Source organism: Anolis sagrei, chromosome 2 (genome assembly GCF_037176765.1).
Source record: "Anolis sagrei isolate rAnoSag1 chromosome 2, rAnoSag1.mat, whole genome shotgun sequence".
NCBI classification, from domain to species: Eukaryota; Metazoa; Chordata; class Lepidosauria; order Squamata; family Dactyloidae; genus Anolis; species Anolis sagrei.
In genome coordinates this window covers 47,841,745-47,869,418 of record NC_090022.1, presented here as the reverse complement: position 1 = coordinate 47,869,418, position 27,674 = coordinate 47,841,745, and the positions used below count along the sequence as shown (strand labels likewise).

The window sequence follows — 27,674 nt, the reverse complement described above, 5'->3', positions numbered from 1 at the left end:
ATCTGAATGCAACTGTGAAGCCAGCCTAGAGGATTAGTATTAAAAATAAATAAGAATATATGTGTATAAGTATGTGTATGTATGCATGTATATATCTATATGGGTAAAAATAGATACCAGCCATTTTCATCAATGGAACTAAATGAGAAATTTGGCCAAGAAAAAAAAGAATAGGAGATAAAATTTGATAATGGAAAAAAACAACAAGTAAATCAAAGCTATTAATTTGAGAGTGATAGTATGAAGGTAGCTTCATACAGATTCTAACATAATTGAAATTATGTGCTTTTTTCCAATCAGGACATTATTTTGGTATTCTAACCTGAACTTAATTTTGCTCATTTTGTTTTTTATTGTTTTTGCAACAATCCAATGAACACTCATATAGCCATGCATAATTATTATAACCCCAAAAGCTTTCATATCAATGATGCAAAATGTAGAAATAGTTTAATGAACACTGAAGTCTGAATTTCATTTAGGCTTCTAGACAATCTTCAGCAATTGACTCTAAATGATCCACCAGGCACCTCTACATGCAAGCCCTGAATGAAAGTATGGAAAAACTGGTATTGTCCCTCTTAACCATGTTTTCCAATACTGATAATCTGGGATGTCTGCTGCCCCAAGTGAGACAGCTTTTAAACAGAGGCTGGATGGCCATCTGTCAGGGGTGATTTGAATGCAATATTCTTGCTTCTTGGCAGGGGGTTGGACTGGATGGCCCATGAGGTCTCTTCTAACTCTTTGATTCTATGATTCTATGAGTTGTTCACATATTCTAAAACTGTTACTTACAGGTAGGAATTTTTGGCCTGTTCACACTTTATTTTCCACGCTGCACCCTATGGAATCCTGCTGTTTGCAGACTGATCAAACACTGCAGCTCTTTGAATGAGAAGTCTACATATTCATCCTTAAACTCAGCATTCCAACATGCTATAGGACAGAACCATGGCAGTTCAAGTGGAATAACAATGCTAAAATTGTAGAGAGAGTAATAGCCTCTGGGTCAAAGAAACATTGAATATCAAAGGCATAGACATTATGGATTATTCTGCCCACCTATGTTTCCTAAACACATTAATGTAATGTGCTTGGTTTCAATATGTTTGCCTCCTATTAATTGTCCCATCCATTCCTGAGAGTGACTTTTTATGCTTTTCAGCTATGCAAATAGCTTAATGGGCAGTAGCCACTTCCACATTCACAGCAGTTAGAAAGAGTGTCCTTAATGTGATAAATATCACTGCCCAACATTAATAATAAGTGTTAATAGAAATATAGAATGAAAGAAGTACTCATGCAGGATCAGCCAATATGATCCTTTTATAAAGAAAACACACCCTCCTCTTCCCCCTTCATACACACACACATAGTTACAGATAAATGTCTGAGAGTATGTTTTTTCACAAAGTTAACTGATTCATACAGATAGCCAAGTTTAATGAAGGGAGAGAACAAATAATTTTGACAGGGTGATCGAGGACCTTTTCACATGCTCTGCCAGAAGCGCCGAGTATTGCTGTGGATCATGGCGATTCCAGCAGAACCTGCCCAGGAGGCATGAATAACTGTTGCCCTGCACCATCCCAGCTTCACCTCATCACATGGGGAAGCCACAGTAAGCCAGCTGGGTTCAGGCTTTAAACATTAAGAGAGACCCAGCTGTTTTCCCCTTCAATCTCCCTTCTTTCCTCAGCTGCTTTCCTCCTCTGGCTTTCCAAAGGCCTCTTCACACACAACAAATTTCAGTCCTTGAGATTTTTTTTTCTGTCAGGAGTTACTTGAGAAACTGCAAGTCACTTCTGGTGTGAGAGAATTGGCTGTCTGCAAGGACATTGCCCAGGGGACACCAGGATGTTTGATATTTTACCATCCTTGTAGGAAGCTTGTCTCATGTCCCTGCACAGGGAGCTGGAGCTGACAAAGGGAGCTCAACCCACTCTCTCTGGATTCAAATTGCTGACCCGTCAGTCAGCAGTCCTGCTGGCAAAAGTGTTTAACCCATTTCACCACCAGGGGCTCCAGTCCTTGTGATGGGGTCCCTAGGTGAAATGTCATTAGCGCACTAAATGGAAGAAACCAGCACGAAACCTTTTCTGCCTCCAGCATCGATTCGGACTGTGAGTGAATGGCATCTCCATTCAGCTCCAGGGGAGAGGAAGGGAGCAGGAAGGAGGGGGTCTTTCTGACTCCTTTCTCAGAGCTGCTAGGAAGCAATGGAGGTGGGCAATGGAGGGAAAACAGCCCTAGGTTTAATTTTGCCAGAGGTAGCGATACCAGTGGTGCCCACCCAAAGGATGTGGGGACCTGTCGCCCAACACCATCCTGACTTCCCCTCATCACATGGGGGGAAGCCTCAGTAAGCCACCTCAACCTAGCTTTTCTTATGAAAAGACAGGAAGATTCCTGTTGTGCACCATGGGTAATTTTTCAGTGGCAGTGACAGTTTTTTTTGCACATTTGCCATGGAGCCACCCCAAAAGTGTAATGGGACCCATTGGAATCAGTGCCAAAAGTGCAAAAGCTGGCAGCCACCGAATTTCAACTCATGCTAAGTGGTCCCTAGTAAATCTGATTCTTAATCATATTTAGTCCATAGCAATTTGAAGTATTACTAGATTTACTAACAGCTCAAATAAAAATATCTGTTAGTATTACAGTTTTTTATTGTAGTCTAACACAGTTGTATTTTTTTAAAAGTTCTTGATAATAGGCGTCATGTTTTTAAGGGGGGGGTGTCTTTTTGCTCAAGGAAGAGTGAATATGCAATAAACTTATCAATAACTAAAGTTGGTTCAATGTGCTAAGCAATTTAATAGTGACTTAGAGAATAATTGAGAATGGAACTTAGTGTAAGCTTTCACAGACTTTATCTACACTGGCTGCTGTCACAATGCATGGGGACTTCCAGAAAGTAAAAAACAAAAAAACAAAAAAAAACAAAAAAAAACAAAACCCAAAAACAAAAAAAACAAAAAAAAAAAACAAAACTTCCCCACCAAGCAAAGTCAGGTAATATGCCAGAGTTTGCAAGAAACTCTGTAATATACACAGGCTTCCTGCATGGCAGGGGGTTGGACTAGATGGCCTATGTGGTCTTTTACAACTCTATTCTGTGATTCTGTCATTCAGGACTACCTGGGCACTAATCAGCATAGGGAATGGAGGGCCTTGTCCCCACATCAGTATCACCACTCCCACTAGACACAGAAAACCCTGCTGACATCAGAATGGGGTGACCATGTAATCAGAAATAAGGAAGGGACTTGTAGCATGGTAGTGATTCCATAGAAGGTTTGGCCCAGTGCATATGACCACCATCATAGACAATTTAGCATCAGTCCAAAGCACAATGATTGAAGTTTCTGGAAATGAGATTGTGAAATCTGGAAAATGCAAAATAACTTTAAACAAATATAATGCAAACCTATATACTCATGTATAAGCCTAGAACTTGTAGTCAAAAATCAACCTCCAAAACCTGGGTCAACTTAGCCCTGAGTCAATAATTCTTATAAAAAAGGGAAACATCTTTTTCTCTGAACAGAGTTGTGAAAGACCAGACCATAGGTCATCCTGGGAGTACTTAAAAGAAGCCCCTAGCCCTACTTCTGACCTTTTTGAATACCTGACAATTGACTTATCAAGAGATCATGTCAAAAGTTATACCTTTATACTTTTATATTTATATATGAGATTATATACATGAGTATGTGTGTGTCATATACACACACACACAAATAAAAAGAGGCAAAGATAGAACTATTTGGAGAACAAATAAGAACCTCTGGGGGGAAAAAATCAAAGGTTTCTTTTCTGAAAAGTGAACTCAAAAGACCTTTTCCAGATTATATTTTAATATTTTTATCACACCAAGAAACATTAATCCCTACTCTACAAAAAAAAAATCCTAATTCAGTTTCAGACTTATACAGGATTCAAAATAATATTGCAAAATCCAAAAAGATGTGATTAAATATGTCACTACATGATCAAAGTAGTCTGTGTAATAACAATAAAATCAAACCCAGTTTTAAATACCTTGGAATTATGTTAACCAAAAACCTGAGCCAACTAATTCACCGAAATTACATACCTTTAATGAAATGGAGGAAGAAAAATATCAGCTTGGAATTTCATCATGTTTATACCTCTAAGGCATAATTGAAGATGACATCCCTTCCTAAACTGTCCTACTTATTATAAATAATCCCCTCTCCACATAAAATACAACATATACAGTTGGCCCTCTACATTAGCTGGGGTTAGAAGTGCAAGACCCCCACAAAAGTGAAAAACTGCAAATAAAAAAAAAGTTTTGTTTAAACCTGAAGCAACACTGCCTTAGAAATATCAAAATCATCCATAATCACATAGGAATACCTAGAGGTTCCTAGAGAGGGGTTCCTTCTAGGAATTAACATTCTCCAGCGTTACTCTAGACAACTTTTAGTCTCTGTGAAACCTAGAGATTTTTAGAGAAGTCTATCAGGCCATCAAGCAGGTTCAATCTGACGTCTGGGACACCAGATTGAACCTGCTTCTCTTGTGAGTGTGAACTATCTATGGACTGATATGATATTCTTGGAGGATTAGGAATTAGGACTACCAAAAGACCATTCTGAGTCTGTGTAGCAACCATCAAATGAGATTGTACCAATAATCTTAAATAAAAACATAGCTGGATATAATTGAAATTTTGGAAGAGGATATGGGGGCTCGGACTTCTTCCTTGGACTTATGAAAGTTGCATTTGTCAAAGTGAAAAAATCTCGGGTTCTAATCCTGGAGAAAAAGTAGGAAATAATAATAATAACAATAACTGCATCCACAACTGCATCTAGATAAATAAGTTCATAGGAGAAATGAGTGTTACTTTAACTTTTGATCAGCCATTCTTCCCATCTTCCCTCACTATTCCTCAGGTGTACTAGAGTTGATGGGCATTGAAATCCAGTGACATTAACTGAAACACAATGGGCTTTCATGTTACAGACAGCAAGCAAAACACACTCTGGCATTCTTAGAGCACTTAGCACTCCGGTTCCCCAAGTGCCATTTATTCATGTTACGTGTATATATGATGATAGAGAAATATGACAACAAATAAATATGCAGATGCACAAAAATTCCCTTAGAACCAATACTGGTTTGAAAATACTTTAGAAAAAAAGGGATTGTTATCACAATATTTGTCATTCTATATTACTAAAGAGCTCTTTTGCAAATGGTGGATGAAACTTAACTAGTTGTTGTTTTTAATGCAAATTTTCAGTGTAGTTATTCTATAAAACAACAAGATGTTTATTCTGGGCCAAACTCTTTGAGTCCCAACAGAAATTAACTGAAATTGTACAGCAGTTTGTGTGGTTTTTCCCCCAAGGTACAATTGGCACTATGGTGAAACAGATGTCTTTAAGCTGTAGTTTTAAAAAGACAATAGTCAGTCATATCAAGAAGAAGGAGAGGGAGAAGGAGAAGAGTTTCTTTTGCATTAATCCAGTTCAAATAGCTTTAATGTTGACTATTTTTAAAAAAGATAATTCAATAATCAACTGCACAACCTACTTAATGAGGAATGGTTCTTTTTTCATGAGTTCATAAAATGAAAGAGTTAGTGAAAGTGTATTCTAGTTTATTTAGTTCAAGTGCGTTTTTTTCTCCCCTTGCTTGTCCACCACTGAAATTATATTAATTTAGACTTGTACTTTAGAGAGGTTATAAATGAGATTATAAATTTCTTGAGAGAAAAATGCAGTCCATTTTTTATTCAAACCAAAAAGCCAAAGTAATAATGAACAGCAATTCTCTCAAACACAAATATTGCATTAAAAGATGATTAGATGTTATATATTTTTTACCATAACACCAAGAAAGAAAACCTCTAAAGCAGCCAAAATTTGTGGTAAGTAAAAAAGCACTCACTTGCATATAGAGAGTTGCTTTGCCAACAGGAAAATATGCATAGTTCTTTACTAGAGGGGAGAGGGTCCAAACTTATCACAGATGGTGGTGCTAATCCTGATTGGAGAACTCTGGCACAGCATTACTGAAGTCTGATGGGTTTGTGGCTGATGGGTGTTAGCACTGCACATACTTGTGCCACTCTGAATCGCTCAGAGGTGGTACAACAGTTAAGCACTACTGGAATGCCATCTTTATCTTGCTCTTTTTGATTTGGCCTTAGCAGTAACCATTGGCTGTGAAAATGACAGGGTCACTGCTCAGCATCTGTAGCAATGAAAGCTGGAATGACAAAGTCAGAAGAGAGGAGGAAAAGAAGGAATCTCTCCCTTTTTTCTCACTTCCCCTTTCCAATCACATTATTGCTCCAGCTATCATTCCTATAGGTGCTGAACAGTGACCATGCCATTTTTGTTTCCAAGAGTCCTCACTAAGGCCTGAATGGTGAAGGAAGGTCAGTGACTACCCCTTTTCCCAGGTTCCCTGAACCAGGGAAAAGTGAGATAGCAGTGTGAACAGCCACAGCCCACTTCCAAATAGGAAGCAGCCAAACTGTTTAGACTGACCAAAAATATGAGCTCTGTAGCATCTCACAACCTTTTAAAAATATAGGGCAGAGCTGTGTTAATGCAAATGGACCCTGTGGAGTACATTCACTCCTGAACCAACTGACATGGCCTGTGGAGATGAGCCCTGGGTTATGATTCAGGGCATCAGATGTAATTTTCAAATAGGTTTAGCCTCTAGCACTTTACTTTTCAAAGTGGTGAGTGATGGTTCCTTGGAACAGATCACTGCTGACAGCTTTGCATCCTCTCTCTCTTATTACTGCAGTATCTTCAAAGGGTGACGTGAGTGGAAAAAAAGGAGGACATTAGAATACCGCATACTTTCTCATACAGTACATGGCTTCATATTGCAGGATTGGTATGAGCATAAAAAGCTTGAACTAGCACTGCTCTCTTGTTGGACACCCTATTTCTTTTATCTGGAAGTAAAAGCTGCAGGGGAAGGGATCACAACATGGAGTCACAATTTTAGGTGAAAGATGAGGTATAAAGATGATGATGCGAGGAAAGGCCAAAACATAGCTATGAAGCAATGTAGACTTTTCTGTCCAAAAAAATGGGATGGGTAGGGAGGGATTGAACTGTCTTTCCTGTGAGATTCCATTATTGTTGTTGGCATCTGCAGGAATGATGTGTAAATTTTAAAACCACCCCTAAAGGACTGTGTTTCAATGGTTTCAGGAACAGAAAACAAAAGAGATGTTGTCTCTTTTCCAGATAAAAACTGGCTCATTTTAGTCTTCTAAAGAAACAGTTGTATATTTTCACTTGTCAATCCCTATGGGTTCCTCATATCTCAGAAGATACTTTAGAAAGAACAAAAGTTCATAAAGGGATTGTCAGCTTGCTGGCATCCTTGTTTTGTTTAATAGAGTAGTCTTGTGTCAGTCTCAGGTGTGTTTTGCTTCCTAAAAACCCTCATTAACTCTTAATTAAGTTGGATGCAGCATTGCCAGCTAAAAATGGGTCAGCTTTTCCCTAAAAGTTTGCTGTAATTATATAACACAATATACTGTTTTAAAATGCCAGAACATATCCCTCTCTCAGTTATATTTATACCTCCTAAAATAGAATAAGTGGTAGGACAAAGTCAGGCATGATCAAGGAAGAAAGGAAGCACACTGGCCAATCTGCTGTGTGTGTGTGTTCCCTGGGAACAAAACCAGAAGCGAAAGCACATTGGAAGTATGAGGCCAGCCATATATGTGGAAGTTGATGTCTCCTCCAACTGTTCTGATTTGAAAAGAAGAGTCCTAATTAATCATCTGCCATCTCACTTTTTCAGATTCTTTTAAAATGTGATGAGGTGCATCTACACTGTGGAATTAATTCAGTTTGGCACCTCTGTAACTCTAGAATCATGGGAGTTACAGTTTTACAAGGTATTTAGTCTTACCAAACATCAAATCCCAGTGCTGACAAACTGGATTGATTGTACTGTGTAAATGCTCTTCCAGTTTTTCTTTTCTCTTCAATCTCTTCTCCTTCATTTTGAATTTATTTCAATTTGTACAAAACTGAGTTCAAAATGCAAAAATAATTTTCACTCAGTGCAGAAAGAGAATTTTTCTTCAATAACTTTTGACATCTTAATCACATTCTGCTGTTACTTATCCACAAGTTGGTCATCTGTGAAATATAAGGCCATACAAGGTGAACGAGCGTCTACTTTTTGATCACATTGGAGGTGATAGCGGTTGAACCTTTTCTCATTTAAGATGGTCCCTCTCACAATTCCAGCTCTTCTACAAATACAACAAAATAGAATAAACTACACAATTGCAGTGCATTACATGGCATATACAGCAGAAAATGTGGGCTTAAATGGTTATTTGTTTAAAAACAACTTGTGTTAACCTAGACTGCAGAAGCTATCTTGTTAGGGAGGTGGGTACACTTGCAGTTTCCTTTAGGACATGTTCATTTATTTGTGTCATTTACAGTTTATACTCATATACAGTTCACCTCATATGACAGGTTTGAGGCGAAAATTATGGATTTTTCTATTATCCTTGGATACATCAAATGCAAAACACAAGGCATGTTACAAACCACTTTTTAACTATCTTTTTAAAAATGCATAGAGGAAACATACTTAAGAAGAACCAAAGAGAAGGATAGAATCTATTTTTGAGAGGTTGCATTAGAGAGATGTAAATTGCATCACTGATCTTATCTTTGTATCTTTACAAATACAGATAGGAAAAGGAATATAAATGAGGAAAAAGAATGAGAATGTAGCTTGAAGAAAAAAAGGGAGGGAAACAAGGAAAGCAGTCTCAGCAGAGATGAGAAGTGATACTACCTTATTACCCTCCCATGCCTTCCTCAGTTTTTTTTCCACCTGAGCAGAATTCAGCAACAATGTGCAGAATGTACTATACTTGCCATTTGGGTACTTGATGTGGAGCAAAGCCATGGCAGTCATTTTTATAGTGGCTTACTGTAGTTTTGTGAGTCTTATACAGTAAGCCTCCATTAAAAGTCGATGCTACTGTTCCATTTCATTTCACATACTCAAATGGCAAGGAGAACAGATCATATCTGTGGTTTAATCCATTGCTGTGGTGGTGCAATGGGTTAAACCCTTGTGCCACTGAACTGCTGACCTAAAGGTTGGCTGAACTGCTGATCTAAAGGTTGACAGTTTGATTTCATGAGACAGGGTGAGCTTCCATCTGTAAACTCCAGATCCTGCCAACTTAGCATTTCAAAAACATGCAAATGTGAGTAGATAAATAGGTACCACTTTGGCAGGAAAAGGCAAAGAGATGTTCCAAGCAATCTTGCTGGCCATACAACCAGGAGGTAACAACGGAGGCTCCTTGGCTTGAAGATGGAGAGAAAAAGCACCTCCCCGGAGCCAGATATGAGTACAACCTCCAGAACCCAGAAATGAAAGGAGAAGTCTTTGTTTGTGTTTGTCTGTCACTTTGTCCTATTGTGTATGATTGTAACTGCATTGAATGGTTGCCAGTGTATGTAAATGCTGTAATCTGCTATGAATCCTCTAGGGGAGAAGGGTGGAATATAAATAAAGATTATTATTATTATTATTATTATTATTATTATTATTATTATTATATCCAGCATTGACCAGTGGATCAATTGATCCAGATTTTGTAGTAGAAGGTCAGATTCAACCCCACCCCCACCCCCGCAACTTATATACAGTATGCCCTACATTTCTACAATCAGCTTACAAATTAAAACAAAGTACCTGTGTGTACAATAAAGTTTAAAAATCAATTGAACAATAATTTCATTAAACACAGGAGTTAAAGCACATTTAAAACCTAATTTCAAAATGTACAAGCACAATTCATTTCATTAAAAGCTTTGTCTGCTCCAATAAGTTAAAAGCCAAAGGCCCATGAAAAGAAAAGAAAAGAAAAGAAAAGAAAAGAAAAGAAAAGATCAACTGAAATTCCCATGGAAGGAAATTCCACAACCTCGAAGCAGCCACCAAAAAACAAAAAAACAAACAAAACAACAACAACAAACAAACAAACAAAAAACATTTTTTTTCCTGTGTGGTGCTGGTTGGACTAAGAGTAAGCCCTCTGCTCTTGGTCTTTAAAATGTACTTGATTTTTAAGAATAAGCTCATCATAGACACAACCATCTTTTTAGCAAACCCATGAAATGAACAATTTAGTACAAAATATATCCAACTAATTGCAATTTTCAATATGAAAGAATATAGCCCTGGATATCCATGCTATCTGACTTCTAAATATAACTTTGTGGAATAAGACAGCCAAAGTTCCTACTCATGACCTCATCTCTAAATGTAACAGCTTTTTATGTCTGCCTTACATGTTTTAATACCCTTTCTATAAGGAACGTTCCTACAATCTTCATCTTGTTTTATACAGAACAATTCCTTCTGATGTTTAATTAAAGTAAAAATCATTACAGAAATAATTATGTGAGTGTTAATTAACAAACCATGCCTGAAAATAACCCGTTTTCCTTATGTAGTCGCAGTTGTTCCCTGTAGCTCGTTAAACATCTATGCTACGATTTCAATGGATATGTTAGAAGCAAGAGTTGAGGATTGTTCTCAGATTTATTGTTATCTTTCTGATTGCTTTCCAACTTCAGTTGCTAAGTTAGCAATTCAAATGGTTTTGGTGTATTTAGCCTCACAGATAGCAATATTTGTATTGCATAGCTCCTTGGCTTATCCATTTAAGTCTTGTAATTAGCTTCTAAATCCTAGGTTTTGAAAATATAATAATTTGAAGCTAAGAATTTGTCAATAACCACACAGTCAATACAAACTGCAGCAATGTAGAAAACGAGATTTTTGTCAGGATGCCTGGGGCGGGGGGGGGGGGGGGGAATCAATTAATTCCTCAGTTAAAGGTTCCAACTTCTAAGCTACACTCCATGCCAATACTACCCAATCAGCTCATGAAAAGCAACAAGAAGAATTCCTCCTGGTTATTCTTCTTATGAATCATCTATACTTGTCGCTTCTGGTTGCTTCCACTGGAGCATTGCAGCACACCCAAATACCTGGGAGTCACTCTGGACCGTGCTCTGACCTACAAGAAGCACTGCCTGAACATCAAGCAAAAAGTGGGCGCTAGAAACAATATCATACGAAAGCTGACTGGTACAACCTGGGGATCACAACCAGACACAGTGACACATCTGCCCTTGCACTATGCTACTCTGCTGCTGAGTATGCATGCCCAGTGTGGAACACATCTCACCACACTAAAACAGTGGATGTGGCTCTTAATGAGACATGCCGCATTATCACAGGGTGTCTGCGCCCTACACCACTGTAGAAATTACACTGCTTAGCCGGTATTGCACCACTTGACATCCACCGGGAAGTAGCAGCCAATAGTGAAAGGACCAAGGCAGTGACATCTCCAGCTCATCCCTTGTTTGGGTATCAGCCAGCACGTCAATGACTTAAATCAAGAAATAGTTTTCTTAGATCTACAGAGACACTCACTGGAACACCTCAGCAAGCGAGAGTCCAAAAGTGGCAGGCTCAAACCCTGAACCTCAACCAGTGGCTGATACCAGATGAGAGACTCCCCCCTGGGCACACAGAGGACTGGGTGACTTGGAAGGCGCTGAACAGACTGCGCTCTGGCACCACGAGATGCAGAGCCAATCTTAAGAAATGGGGCTACAAAGCTGAATCCACGATATGTGAGTGCGGAGAAGAGCAAACCACAGACCACCTGCTGCAATGCAACCTGAGCCCTGCCACATGCACAATGGAGGACCTTCTTGTGGCAACACCAGAGGCACTCCAAGTGGCCAGATACTGGTCAAAGGACATTTAATCAACTACCAAGTTTGCAAAATTTGTGTTTCTTTAATCTGTTTGTTTGTTTTGTTCTGTTAAAAATGTAATACAATGGTCTGGTTGCTGATGATACGATAAATAAAATCTATACTTGTGTTGATGTTAAATCCAGACTACATTGATTCCATCTTCATAACTAATATCAGTTAGTACTTTTCTGGGAAGAAGGCATCAGGAAAAAAATTAATAAAACAGCTCTTACATCTCTACTCTAAACCTTTCTGTTCCAAAACCATGGTGTTCTTCTAGGCCAAATTTCTGAAATAGAAACTGAGCAGCATGCATTGCAGCAATTTTATTTCTGAACATTTTACTAGAGGGCTTTTCATATGCACTATGTTATTTGTACAATGGGTTATATTATGCTTTGTGTTTACTTTCATCCTGCTAAAAGTCTACATAAAATGTTAGAAATTAGATCTCCCCAACTGATTTGGATGAATTTGATATCATAAAACAAATCTAGTCAACTCAGACTAATTTAGATCAGTTACAAAGTGGGCAGGATCAACCAGATTCAAAACAATTGCTCTTATCTGAAGTGAGCAAAACCATATCAAATCAATTGTGGAAGGTGGGAAAACCAGAGAGTGTTCTTTATTTACTGTTATAATTATAGAGGTTTTTAATACTGGTAGCCAGATTTTGTTCATTTTCATGGTTTCTTCCTTTCTGTTGAAACTGCCCGCATGCTTGTGGATTTTAATGGCTTCTTTGTGTAGCCTGACATGATAGTTGTTAGAATGGTTCAGCATTTCTGTGTTCTCAAACAGTATGCTATGTCCAGGTTGGTTCATCAGGTGCTCTGCTATTGCTGATTTATTTGGCTGGAGTAGTCCCCCAGGCAGTAACAAGGCGCACCTAAAAATTGTCAGGCCATCAAATGCTAATCAAGATGGTCAACTGAAACATTAACACCTAGCTCCAAACAGACAGGAGTTCTTTCTCCCACCCTAGATATATAGAGCCAGTTTTCCTAGATCCCAACAGACCTCACAATCTCTTAGGATGCCTGGCATAGTTGCAGGTGAAATGTCAGGAGAGAATGCTTCTAGAACATGGCTATACAGCCTGAAAAATCTACAACCCAATTTCATATATAATAGATATGATCCTACATGGTAGATCATAGTGTAGGAGTTCCACATGCTGAACTCCAATATTCATAGGCTACCAACTCTAGGACTCACTGGCTCCTTCTGCAATGTTATATATGACCAGTGCAGATTCATATAATACAGTCTGAGCTACATTATATGAGTCTACTGTGTGTAGATGGGGACACTGTTGCACTGTGATAGTATTCCAACCATTTGTTTAATATTTTAGAGAGGAGGTATCTAAGAAATATCTGATGCTGACTAAATATGGGTCAAGATTTCTAGTGTTGAGGTCTGCCGTGATCTTCTAGAGATCTCAGAAGATGTTGCCATAAATCATTTCTGTTACTCTCCCATTTTTACCTTCAATTTTTGTGGTGAGGCTATTGCAGAGCAGTAGGGAATTCAGGAGGTGATAAGGCACATGGAGGGAGAAAGAGCATACAAAACTTCTGAACAATTAAAAGACTACATAAGTAAGCATAAAGCAAACTTACCCTTATGAAGTAACAGAATGTTTATGTAGATGTGTCTGTGAGTATTTGATGTTTTTAATTCTTTATATTACATTGGAAGTCTACATTAGTAATGGAAATATTAATTACTATTTATTTCCCAGAAGAATAATGGCTCTTCTGAGAAATAATGAGAAATGGCTGCTGAAAACAGAGCAGATGTGAAAATTCTTCACCGTCAGCTAAATCTTGTCCAGAGAGGTATTCCCCACAAATTACTTCTCTGCTTCTGTGTAAAAACACACATTTTTATGCAAAAATGTGCTCCCTGTTTTGTTTTGTTGTTGTTGTTGGGTGGGGGGGAGGGGGGATGGGGAATACTGTAATACATTACGAACTACATAAAAATGATTATTTTCCACCCACAATGGGGAAGATGCTACGGAAACAATTAATTGTTGAATGCAAGAATAATGAATGCAGCTTTCCATATGAACTTTGTGTCGTATTATCATCAGAACTTCAGTATCAACAAGACTGGAAGTTAACATTTTAAATCAATGCTGCTCGGGCTACAGATATTAAACATGAAATCAGTACTGATTACTGCTGGCTACTACAGCAACATATTAGTGTTGAGACAAAATGACTTCAAGAACTCCTTTGGGCAGTATGATTATATTCTAAAAGTAATATTGATTATCCCATTAAGAACCTGATCATGAATTCTTCACTTGACTGCTGGATTTTCTCTTTCAGCAGTTTGCCTATTTTGAATATGGTTCTAAAAGAACACTTATATCTCTTGATTTGTTAAGTAACTCTCATGCTGCTGCTGCTGCTGCTGTTTTAAGATTTCTCTCTTCTCCCCTCCAGGACTGAGGCAGCAATGCTATATGCTAACATTTGCTCATTTATTGTGCATTGCAAGTCTGATGAGATGATGGTTTTCTATTTTGTTTCTTTGCCAGAACTGTGTTAACAACTCTATGAATGTAATAATGTTCTTTATTCAATTCTTTATTCAGCTGTAAGGCCCTGTCATCTACTCATGCTATGCAGCTCAGTCCCACAACTGTTACTTTTCAATCCTATTGTATGTGGAAACGATATACATATATATTAAAAAGTTACAATATTCATTATAAAATTAGGGGGCACAGACAAGTCATTTCTAAAGTGTTTCTAAAATATAATAAGTTTCCGCTTCGTTATTATAATGAGAATAATGAATTATTTGCATAAAACCACCCCTTTATGGTAATAGACGCCCCAAAAATATAAGAGACTTGTTAATCCATACAGATTTAATCACTCCTACCACTACACCTAAAAGCACTTTGAGAGGCCATTACCCCTGTGGACACTGTAAATGCTGTCCACAATCATGGAAAACTAAGGAGGTACACAACTATAGGAACAAAATGGGCACTACGCTTAAACATTTTTCCACATGCAACAGCAGCAATCTTATTTACCTTTTAACATGTGACTGTGGTTTGTGGTATATCGGAAAAATAACCAGACCTCTGAGAATTAGAATTGCTGAACACAAATCTAGAATAAAATGTTTATCTACTGAGTCCTTTACACAATACAGACATTCACTTTACACATTACAGACATTCGTCCATTTCCTTTAAATGTTGTGCTCTGGAATGCGTCACTCCAAAACCCCGTATGGACTTGGAAAAACTATTATCCCAAAGGGAAATATACTGGATCTTTAAGCTTAAAACCTTTTCCCCTCAGGGACTTAATGAGTCACTTAATTTTAGCTGTTTTCTTTAAGTTTCTAATTCTGTTTTCTTTAAGTTTCTAAATTTCTAATTACTCTTTATAAACCTGTGGATAAACCTTCAGAATTACTCACAGTTTGACTTTACTACAAGCAGTCACTTTTTGTAAAAGCTATCAGGCACTATGTGAGTATATGTCTGATATATGGATCATCTTTACTTCTGTAATTTTGCTGGAAAATACTTGTTTCTCTATGTTTTGTTGTAGATAGATAGAGTCTAGAGTTGCTGATTATATCAACTCCTGAAGAAGGGGATTTCTTTCCCCGAAACAGGGTACAAAAATACCCGGGCACACCTGTTGAATGCTATTTGGACTTTTCCTTCGGAGACTTTTTTTGAGAAGCAGTGCTCCATTTTCACTGGACTTGATTTGGATTTTACCCATGAAGATTTTTTGAGAGTGGTGCATCTTCATTATTGTCTTCAGTCTACATATAGCCTCATGACTCAATACTTACTTTGTTTAATTTTTTTTTCTCATTGAATGTATCCCTGAAGCTTATATACAATGGAACCCTTATTCAGACCTAGAACTGTTACGTTTGAGAGTGGCTGCTCCTTTTGATTTTGCTTTATGCCACTGAATTGAGCTATGTCCTGGGGATTTTGGTAAATTGCATACTATATGCTCTTTTGATATTATACTTTCTCATTACATAGATTGTTTTGTGTTTGTGTCAACACCCCAGCCAGGGCATCAAGCATACAACTTCCCCCTAGCCTATCCAAGTGTTTCTTCAGGCTTAACATGAGAGAGACCACCTGGCTGAAAAGGGCTCTTGAAGCAGAAATTCTCTCAGTGGTGTCTTTAAAGGGCTTGAGAACAGAGACCAGCTGGGAGATGCTGTCCCACTCCTATTTGTTCGGTACTAGCTTGTTAGTCATCCCAACCAACAGGGAGATGGCATGGACCACCTTCTGCTGCTCCACCATCCGTTGGAGCATCAAGAAGGTAGAGTTCCAGTGGGTGACAACATCTTGGAACAGCTTGTGTTGCTGCAACCCCTCCGAAGCCTGCCTGTCCCACTGCTGTCTGGCAGCCTTGAAGCTTCAGTGGAATTGCCCCTCAATCTTGTGAAAACATTCAATCAGTTGACTTATGTGTTGGGGATTCTGGTCTTCAGACCCCCTCGATGGACTGTCACCTTGTCGTGGTGAGGGGGCTTGCGTGTTCCGATGAACCTGTGGGCACAACAACTGGAGTCGTGCACTCCCAGGAGTGGCCGCGGGGGAGGTCCCAGACCAAGCACAGTCCGAAGACCCAAAGACCTCAACGGCGGAGCAGGCGGAGGATAACATGGCACATGTTACAACGGCTGCGAAGGCGGAAGAAGGCTGCAACAGACTGAGAAGCCATGGTCATTGTGTTAAACTACATCACCAGTGGAACCTCATCTGTGAAGACTGTGTGTTGTTCAGTTGTGCACTGACCTCCACACATTAAAAAAACCCACGCACAGGCGTCTTCCAAAGAAAATAAAAACCAAGCAACCAAAGTCCCATGGCGATCAGCGAGTGGCGACGGGGGCAGGACTGTGAAATCTGGAAGCCCCTAGTCACAGACTGGCACATGGGCGGTGGGTACGGACTCAGTCGTTCTACCTCAAGGTCCGAGGCAGTTGAGTAGTTCGGCAGCTGTATCCGCGACTGAGCAGCCCTATTGAGGACCCACTCTGCTCACCCCACATGGGGAGGGGGCTAGAAAAGGTGCCCTAAACATAGTCTGCCTCACTTATCCCTGACTGGACTGCCGCGTCCAGTGGGGTCACCATCCTGCGGCCAAAAAAGGAAAATGAACTTCGGTACGTGGAACGTACGGACTCTGATGGACAACAGTGACAGTGAACGCCCCGAACGCAGAACTGCCATCATCGCAAGGGAGCTGGGACGCTTCAACATCGACATAGCAGCCCTTCAGGAGACCCGGAGAGCAGGAGAGGGACAGCTGAAGGAAGAAAAAGGAGGCTACACCTTCTTCTGGAAGGGACTGCCCGAAAAAGACCAAAGAATGCACGGAGTTGGCTTTGCCATCAGGAATGATCTGGTGAAACATCTGTCCGAAGCACCCACTGGCATCAACGAACGACTCTCAACCCTCCGAATTGATCTTGCCAAAAACCAACGGGCAACCATCATAAGTGCCTATGCACCAACACTAGACGCTGATGAAGACATCAAGGAGAAATTCTACTGTCAGCTGGACAACGTCCTATCGGGGATACCTAAGGAGGACAAAATCATTCTCCTGGGGGACTTCAATGCAAGAGTCGGGCGAGACTTCGACCTGTGGCCAGGCACCATAGGAAAAGACGGGGTTGGAAACAGCAACTCGAATGGCATCCTGCTTCTCACCAAATGTGCGGAGCACAACCTTGTCATCACCAACACGCTCTTCCGCCAGAAAAACAAGTTCAAGACATCATGGAAGCACCCCCGGTCAAAGCACTGGCACCTCTTAGACTATGTAATCACACGTGCCAGAGACCGGCGTGACGTACTCCTCACAAGAGCCATGACAGGTGCTGACGACTGCTGGACCGACCACAGGCTAATCCGATCCATGATGGCTATCAAGATTGCCCCCAAGCGCAGACTCCAAGGAAGAAAGACAAGGCGCAAAATGAACACCCAAACCCTTCAAGAGCCCTCCAGGCGAGCCCATCTCCAAACAGCACTCAAGGACCATCTACCCACAGTACACCCCGAAAATGTTGAGGAACACTGGAACAAACTGAAGACCTCCATCATCCAAGCCTGCGAAGAATCTATTGGATACCAAGCCAAGAAACATCAAGACTGGTTTGACGAAAATGACATCGAGATCCAACAGCTAATCGACAAGAAAAGGAAAGCCTTCCAAACATGGCAGAGAGACATCAACTGTGCTGCTAAGAAAAAGATCTACGCCAGTGCAAAAGCTGAGGTCCAAAGAAGGACAAGAGAACTCAAGAACATCTGGTGGACAAAGAAGGCTGAAGAAATCCAACACCTGGCAGATACCCATAATGCTCAAGGATTTTTCAAAGCCACAAAGGTCATCTATGGGCCAAGAAACCATGGCATACAGCCTCTACGCTCATCAGACGGAACCAAACTCCTGAAGGACCAAAAGTCAATTGCACTACGTTGGAAAGAACACTACCAAAGCCTCCTAAACCGCAGCTCCAGTGTGGCCGAAGAGGTCCTCTCACAAATCCCGCAACAACAAACCAGGGATGAGCTTGCAGCACTGCCTAGTTTGGAAGAAGTCAGCAATGCCATCAGCCAACAAAAGAACAACAAAGCCAGCGGACCGGATGGGATCCCTGCTGAAATCTTTAAAGAGGGAGGACCTGCGCTGACACACCAACTCCACCAGCTCATAGAAAAAGTGTGGGTGACCGAGAAAATCCCAGCAGACTTCAAGGATGCCACCATCATCACCCTCTTCAAAAAAGGGGAAAGAACAGACTGCGGAAACTATCGAGGTATCTCCCTTCTAACCTCCGCTGGGAAAATCCTCGCAAGAATCCTTGCAAACCGCCTTCTGCCCCTCTCAGAAGACACCCTCCCAGAATCCCAGAACGGCTTCCGCCCCTCCAGAGGAACTGTGGACATGATCTTCACTGCACGACAACTCCAAGAAAAATGCAGGGAACAAAACCAACCTCTGTACATGGCATTCATCGACCTTGCAAAGGCATTCGACACAGTGAATCGCAGCGCTCTCTGGACCATCCTCCAAAAAATCGGGTGCCCAAGCAAATTTGTGAACATCCTGCGGCTCCTCCACGATGACATGATGGCAACAGTCTTGGATAGCAATGGCTCCCAAAGTGACCCATTTAAGGTGGAATCGGGTGTCAAACAGGGATGTGTTATTGCCCCAACTTTATTCTCCATCTTCATCGCCATGATACTACACCTTGTTGATGGGAATCTTCCCACCGGAGTGGAAATCATCTATCGGACAGACGGCAAGCTATTTAACCTCAGCAGACTGAAAGCCAAAACCAAGGTCACAACAACATCTGTTATAGAACTCCAGTATGCTGATGACAATGTCGTCTGTGCGCATACAGAAGAAGATCTACAAGCCACTCTCAACACCTTTGCAGAAGCATACACAAAGCTTGGCCTGTCACTGAACATCGAGAAAACCAAAGTGCTGTTCCAGCAGTCACCAGCCGCCCCCTCTCCAATGCCAGAGATACAGCTTAATGGCGTAACATTAGAAAATGTCGACCATTTCCGCTACCTTGGCAGCCACCTCTCCACCAAAGTCAACATCGACGCCGAAATACAACACCGCCTGAGCTCTGCCAGTGCAGCATTTTCCAGAATGAAGCAGAGAGTATTTGAGGACCGGGACATCCGTAGGGATACTAAGGTGCTTGTCTATAAAGCTATTGTCCTCCCAACCCTGCTATATGCCTGTGAGACATGGACTGTCTACAGACGTCACATGCAGCTCCTGGAACGATTCCATCAGCGCTGCCTCCGGAAAATCCTGCAAATCTCCTGGGAAGACAAGCGGACAAACGTCAGCGTGCTGGAGGAAGCAAAGACCACCAGCATTGAAGCAATGGTCCTCCAACATCAACTCCGCTGGACAGGCCACATTGTCCGGATGCCTGACCACCGTCTCCCAAAGCAGTTGCTCTACTCCGAACTCAAGAACGGAAAACGGAATGTTGGTGGACAGGAAAAGAGATTTAAAGATGGGCTCAAAGCCAACCTTAAAAATTCTGGCATAGACACTGAGAACTGGGAGGCCCTGGCCCTTGAGCGCTCCAGCTGGAGGTCAGCTGTGACCAGCAGTGCTGCAGAATTCGAGGAGGCACGAGTGGAGGGTGAAAGAGAGAAACGTGCCAGGAGGAAGGCGCGTCAAGCCAACCCCGACCGGGACCGCCTTCCACCTGGAAACCAATGCCCTCACTGCGGAAGAAGATGCAGAGCAAGAATAGGGCTCCACAGCCACATGCGGACCCACAAGGAAACCCATGATGGAAGACCATCTTACTCGTCCAACGAGGGATCGCCTAAGTAAGTAAGGTCTTCAGAGCCCTTAAGCACTTATTTGATGGTGTTGTGGAGTAAGTGGACCATGCAGCTAATGTCCATAAAGCTTGCTCTTTCCACTGCTTTTACCATATCTCTCCCACTGTTCGTCACAATGTGTTGTCACCTCTCATGCATCCATTCCTCTTTCATGTTTTCTAAATACTGGCAGATCATCTCTTGTCCACCACTTCCATCTGAAAAATGGTCCAGTGAAAGCCTGTCTCCAGGCTGCCCTCTCTCTCCCACCAATGTGCAGTAAGGGAGAGGTATAAGTAGCCTCCACCTAAACTGTACCAAATTTCTGACCTCTTTTGTAAAATGCATGTACTCTCTGTGAGCACTCTCCATCAACTTCACCACACATTCCCTGCAGCCCTCATACAGGGCTGGTATCACCATTCATGAGAAGGTGATGAATGAGGAGATCCTGAATTAGGGAGCCAATGGTGTCAACAAGCAACAAAACCATTCCTGCTCCACCTCATGTAGAATATAAATAGCACTTCAAAATATGTTCAGAAACAGATCAGTAGCCTATGAACCCAGTAAAGTATCAAGAGAGTTTTATACTTTCTGTAGTAGCACATTGTTCACCAGTCTAGTATCTATAGCATTCTGAATGAACTGAAATGTATTGTCACCCAGAACACACTATGATTGAGCATATTGCAGTAGTCGAAACAAGGTACAACTTTGGCATCAGTCACCATGGACATGACAGATATCTCCAGGATCAGGTGTAATCAGTGTCTGAGCTTCAACTGTGTGAACGGACTTCAGGTCTGACTGCAGAAGAATATTTGCAACCAAATGTTATGGATACCATGCAACCAAATGGAAAAAAATATCACTGATTCTGAGCAACACTAATGATCATATTTATAGCTTAGTTGCTATCCTATATATGTATAGTATAAATTCTACTCATCATGGAGAACATTTTAAGAGATAACTGCTATGTCTCATCTCTGAATGAGGTTGTTTTGCATTCTACTCAATACATCAGATTTTCAAGATAGGTACGTTTTCTCACAGTCAGTACCAGCAACAGAGCCTTTAATGGCCTTACAACTAGATCTTAACAATAGTACAAATTATGTTTTGCCCTTAAGCGTTCAACAAATGTTGTGCTTCTGTTATTCTGTGTCATGAAGAGAGAATAACAAGAAGCTACCTTTGATGCAATATTCTTCATTTAGTTGATATAAATCTGTCTCTGCTTTTTGGAAAATAAATAGGGATGGGTAAGAACTTTACTGAGTTTACAACTGATGTGAGGTTACCTTCTTTACATCTCCTGGAATTCAATATAGATTCAAACACAATTTTCTATCAGAAATTGATAAATTGCTTGGCTTGTTTTGCAATACAAATTTCTGAAAAAGTGCACAAAAGCACTTTTTCGGTAATAGAACAATGTGTGCACACATTGAAATATTAAAGAGTGTTCACCTTGGCATTTCACATGCTAGTAAGGCTTAGTTTTAATTTTTATCCCAGATTGTAGGGTTACTGTGTTATATGCATATTCTAATATATATTTAATGAAAATGACAGACACTATTATATCTTTCAAAAATAAATGTAGGAGGCTCTTGCCCAGTAAATGTATTACCTGAGGCTATGGAGGATTACTGGCTCTTACCACTAAAAAAGTCCCAGAGCTGCACTCTCCACATTGCCTTTCTTTACTGCCAATGTATGTACCTTATTATCACCTAAATCATTCTACTTCTGTCCCCAAAATTCTCCACTCCTCATTCAGAGAACATGAAGTTTTACTGGGAGAGTGAAGTCTTCATTTTGAGTCACATATTTGTTTCTCTTTTTAAGTTAATGCATTAATGTGCATGAAATACTTTTTTGGTAAATGCATCCCATCAAATTAAGCAAGTGGTGGGGAAGGTATGCTAAAAGGCCTGACCGTGTTTCCTATGCACTCTGCCTCTTGAAAGTAAAGCATGAAGTTGTATTTGGGCCTTTAATGGCATTTGAATAATTAATCTGCAGTTTACTGTGTGCATCAATGCAAATTTTAAAATAATAAGCATTTTCTGGGAAACTGTAGATGAAGCACTTTTCTGACAGCACAGCAGGCTAAAAATGTGCTGGACTTGAATGCAGAATGAATAGTTCTTTGAGCTCATCAGGGACATTATATGAAGTGTTCATTCTAGCCAGGCTGTCTTTAATGCTGTTAAAGTTAATGGGGAATTAGGGTGCATCTGAAACAAAACAAATGTATATCAGACACAATAAAAACAACATCCAAGCCCTTGGGGAAAGCTGATGGGAAATGGGGAATGCTTGGTTCGGGAAGAATTAATCCTAAGGGATGAAGGTAAAATGTTGATTGCCAAATGGAGACAAGGTAGAAATAAATTATTTAGATGCTATGATATAGGAGAACTTCATATCAGGGACATTTACAAAGGGACTCCATACAAATGTTTCTATGTTAGTGGTAGAAATCTCTGAAGTAAGATGGGGAAGTGGGAGCATGCGGTTGTAAATGAGAACAAAGTGTGGACATAATAAAAACCTGGTAGATGTAAAAAATAAAGAAGATGGAAGGAAAAGGGAAGAGGAGCCAACCAAGGGCAATATGGATATATGGTATCCTTGAAGTGACTGACTCAAACCTGAAGGAGCTGGGGGTGGCCACGGCCACAGGGGGCTCTAGTGTGGGCTGGTCCATGAGGTCACAAAGAGTTGAAAGAGACTGAATGAATAAACAACAACAACAACAACAACAACAACAACAACAACAACAAGGTTCTACTCATGATGCCAAAGTCTATTGCTAAATAGAATCATAGAATTATTGAATTGGAAGAGACCTTGTGGGCCATCCAGTCCAATTCAGTCCAAATAGATTTGGATATTTCCAGCTAAAATAAGAACTAGATTTACCAGCTCTTGCTACATAGCTGTTGTTGTTTTAAAAAAGCATCTTGATAAAATCAGCTCCTCAGGTCACTTCCTTTGAGCTTACAGTTCATGGACAGCTCAAGTAGCCAGGATAATCATAATGAAGTATTGGGAGCAAAACATGGCTTCAGTCATCCCCAAGAGATTTCAGGTTTTCTGGCATGATATAGCTTGTCACCCGGTGCTGTGAACCTAAGTGAAATACAGCTGGTAAAATGAAAGCTGGCAACTTTGATGAATGAGAACACACTCCCTAATGAGGAATTCACTCCATCATAATGACAATGGGTCACGGTCCTTAGCTTTTATTGACCACTTCACTGCAACTTAAAAATGTGGGGGAGCTTTCCTCTACAGAGCGCATTTCATTTGCTATTATGGAAGCAGTGAAACACATGGAGTTTTTGTCAATAAATGGGCCACACAGGTCATGTAGAAACTCAAACCAGTACCAAGGCTAATCTAAAAGTATTTGTGCAGTGATAAAGACAGCAGGAAAAACAGTCCTGGTTTAAACTGCTGTGCATTTCTTTCAGTGCTATGCCTTATACTGAAATAAAAAGGATAGTTTGGGCTATGGTTTGAAAAGCCTCCTGGAAGTTCAAAATGAAATGTGCAATCACCTATCATTAAAACTGATCCTTTTTTGCATTCATAATACAGCACCTGTTCTGTGATATAAGAGGTGGAACATATATAACAATTTAAATCCTAACAAGAGAGTGCAAAATATGTTGTTGCTGACGATTCTAAGGCAGGGGTCTCCAAACTAAGGTCTGCAGGCCGGATGCAGCCCTCCAAGCTCATTTAACCCCTAAACTTTGGACTTAGGGTTCCTCTATGTTAGAAAAGACTTGAAGGCACACAATAACAATCCTAATTTATTTGACTATCTCATCAGTCAAAGCAGGCCTACACTTTCCATTAAAATACTGGTAAGTTTATGTTGGTTGAAATTGTTCTTCATTTTAAATAATGTATTGTTATTTCCTGGGTTTTTGTTTTTGGCACTACAAATAAAATATGTCCAATGTGCATAGGAAATCATTCTTGGTTCCTTTTTCCAAACTATAGTCCTCCCCCCATCCCTCCCAACAGTCTGAGGAACCATGAACTGGCCCTCTGCTTAAAAAGGTCTGAGGACCCCTACTCTAAGGTGACTCTATCATGGGGTTGTGTTGTTGTTTTTTTGTTTGTTTGTTTTTTTGCAATATTTGTGAGTGTATGTGTGCCTCTGTGGTAAAAAAAAAAACCCAGATATGGTTTACTTGGCCTTCTTCTGTGAAGTATTAATCAGAGTTAAGTGACATAGTGATTATCTCTACAAGATCTTTCACAAATTTCACCCCTTACTACTTTTGCTGCCCAGTACCTTCCTCACAGTGCAGAGGTATTTTCCAACTTTAGTTAAGCTAAAACCTGTCTGACATGAAATATCCTACCAAGGTTATAAAGATTATTTTAAAATGTTTGTAAACTGGTAGAGAAAACACATTTCTCTAGTGCTCAGAAACCCTAACCTCACCAGAGAGTCCTGGACTGGTGGGAATCTTTGAAGTTTGAGATTTAGTCTACATAAAATTCACACATAGTTGTTTTGCACAGGGGAAAAAAGAAAACAATAATTCAAAGTTATTTAATTTTCTTTTACTATTATAAATGTATTACATTTTATATTATATTATAAAATATTTTCTGCCCAGAAAATGCTGTTCCTTACACAGAAAATGTTGTTTTTAGGGGGGGGGGGGCATGTGTGAATTTTGTGCAGAATGTTTCCTGAATAATGATGAACCTTCCATTTAGCACATTTTTTCTTACATACTACAGTAATCAATCCCACTTTGGCAACAGCAACTCAACAAATAAAATTAGGTTGTGTGTATCAAACTTTAATTATACTTTGGAGATATTATCACATTTACTGTTGCTACAGCTTCAAGTATAAAAAAGGCAGGGAGGTAGATGATAGATCACTGCAAGAATGCAAGAGATGTCCAAACTATTTTTTCTTTTGCAAAATCAGCCTCTTTAGGTTCTAATAATCTAGACTTGGGAATCTTCTTTTGGTCTTTCAGGGTGGTTCTACATCACCATTTTCCCTACAAGAGTTTCCTTTAACTAAGTACAGACAAAATAATTATGGATGAATAAAATAAAATTAATATTCTTTTTAATATTCCAGGAAGAAGTCCTAATAAATAAATATATTTATTAATAAATTCAAGTATTTAACATATGTAACCACAACTGACACATTAGAAAAACTGATACTGTGGTTTTGAGAACTAGGCTAATCCCCTGGCAGATCAGGGTTCTGATCCCTACGTGTTTTCCACGAAGGTTGAGAAAGCATGTTTTACTCAAAGTCACTTCTTCAGACTTGGAAGAATGCAAGAGAAAATCTCATCTGATCAAACCTTGCCAGGAAAACCCTAAAAAGCCAAAATGAGAGTCAACTTGAAAGCCCACAATAACTACTGCAAAAACAATCCTCAGATTGCCAGTCTGACAGTAATTATTGTTTCAATCAGGATCCACATTGAAAAGCAATAAGTATCTGGTGTTGAGGCAAGGATGTATGTAAGGTATACTAATCCTCTTCTCCATAAGCTATATTGCATAGATGGGTCTTTAAAAGCTTTTCAAAGGAGAGAAGGAGTCCATTTTTAGTTCTTCAGGGAGGGTGTTCGAAGAGCAGCCACAGAGAACACCTTCCCCTCTTGCTCCCACCAACCATGCTTGGATGGGGGTGGGATTGAGAGCAGGGTCTACTCCGCGGACTGCAATGCTCATTCTAGTTTGTACAAGGAGATGTGATTTTTGAAATAGTCTGGGCCTGAACCGTTTAGGTAATAACCAGAACTTTATTTAGCCTGGAAGCAGATCAGCAGCTAGTGGAGCTGCCATAACATGGGGATGATTCTCTCCCTTTACGGCACTCCAGTTAGTAACCTGGCTGCCAATCTCTGAACCAATTGCAGCTTCCAAATTGTCCTCAAAGGCAGCCCCATGTAGAGAGCATTGTAGTAATCCAGACAGGAAGTAACCAAAGTGTGGACTACCATGGTCAGATCTGGCATCTCAAGATATGAGCACGGCTGGTGCACATGTTTTAGTTGGCCAAAAGCGCTCCTGGACACCTCTGACACCTAAGATATGAGGGTCAGCACTGAGGCTGGGAGCACCCCCAGACTGCAAACCTATGTCTTCAGGGGGAGTGTGACCCCATCTAGTACATGATGTAATCCCACACCCTGATCCGCCTTCTGACTGACAAGTAGTACTTCATCTTTTTTGGATTTACCTTCAACTTATTAGTCCTCATCCAGTCCATCACTGATGAAAGGCACTGGTTTAAGGGTGGAACGACATCCTTGGCTTTCAGTGGAAAAGAGCAATAGAGTTCCTAGCATAAATTTGACACTGAACTCCAAAATTCCGGATGATCTCTCCTAATGGTTTCATGTAAATGTTAAACAGCATGGGGGACAAGGTTACAGTTTGACACTACTTTAGCTGCCATGGCTTGATGCTATGGAATCCTGGATTTGTATATTGGTGAGGCATCAGCATCTTTTTGAGAAGGCTAAAGACCTCATAAAGCTACAAGACCTACAATTTCATAGCACTAAGTCATGGCACTAAAACTAGTATCAAATAGCATTGATTCTACCATGTAGATGAAAAATCAGTTGTGCAACCTGATAGGTGAGATGCTGAAATATGAAATGAAATTAAAGCTAGGCTTTGTGTTATATGGGAAAATGGTTTGTAGTGTGCAGGCATATAGTAACAACAACAACCTACCTTATTCAAGCATCCAGGCTCAATTATAGGATTTTTTTTAAAAAAAAGATCTCAAATGTTTTCTCTTCTCAGATCAGCTTAAAAAGCACTTTATAAGATGGACAAACTAATAAGATGCTGATACATGCAGATTGGTCTATCAGGTGCCAACCTTATCACCTGCAAGGTGAAAGTTGTGCAGTAGTTTCGAGACAGTGCACAATTTTCTGACTCAATTTTCTAACTATGTTTATCTTGAAAATGAGCCCTTGGCCACTACAGGAGGGAAGAGGCATTTATCACTGTGATCTTTCATTTCAGGTGCAAGACAGGCATTACTAATCACACCCACTCATCAGAGTGAAAAAGAAGGAGGGAAAGTTCCTGGGGTTAAAAACTCAGGTTAATGTAGTTTAACAAGTATAAGTGCCACTACGCGTTGACCTTACCCTTCTGCATCTCAAAACCTGGCATGCTGATTTAAGTGTCTCAATTGGCATCCCTTGGGGATCTGAATCTCTACTTTCTAAGATTACCATGATTTCCTACTGTTTGCTCCATGCTGTTGCAGCAATCTTTTAATAATTCAGCCAACTGATATTAACAAGGTATGAACAGTCTGTTTCTACAACTATGGGCTATGCATGGCTGAATATAAAAACTTTCCAGGTCTGCAA

The 27,674-nt window shown here is 40.2% G+C and overlaps 1 protein-coding gene across 3 annotated transcripts in view; it reads right to left on the bottom strand.

Annotated features, from left to right (window-relative positions):
* Positions 1-27,674, bottom strand: part of GRM7 (glutamate metabotropic receptor 7) — a 588,333-nt gene that overhangs the window by 126,213 nt on the left and 434,446 nt on the right. The gene's annotated exons all lie outside the window — the stretch shown is intronic.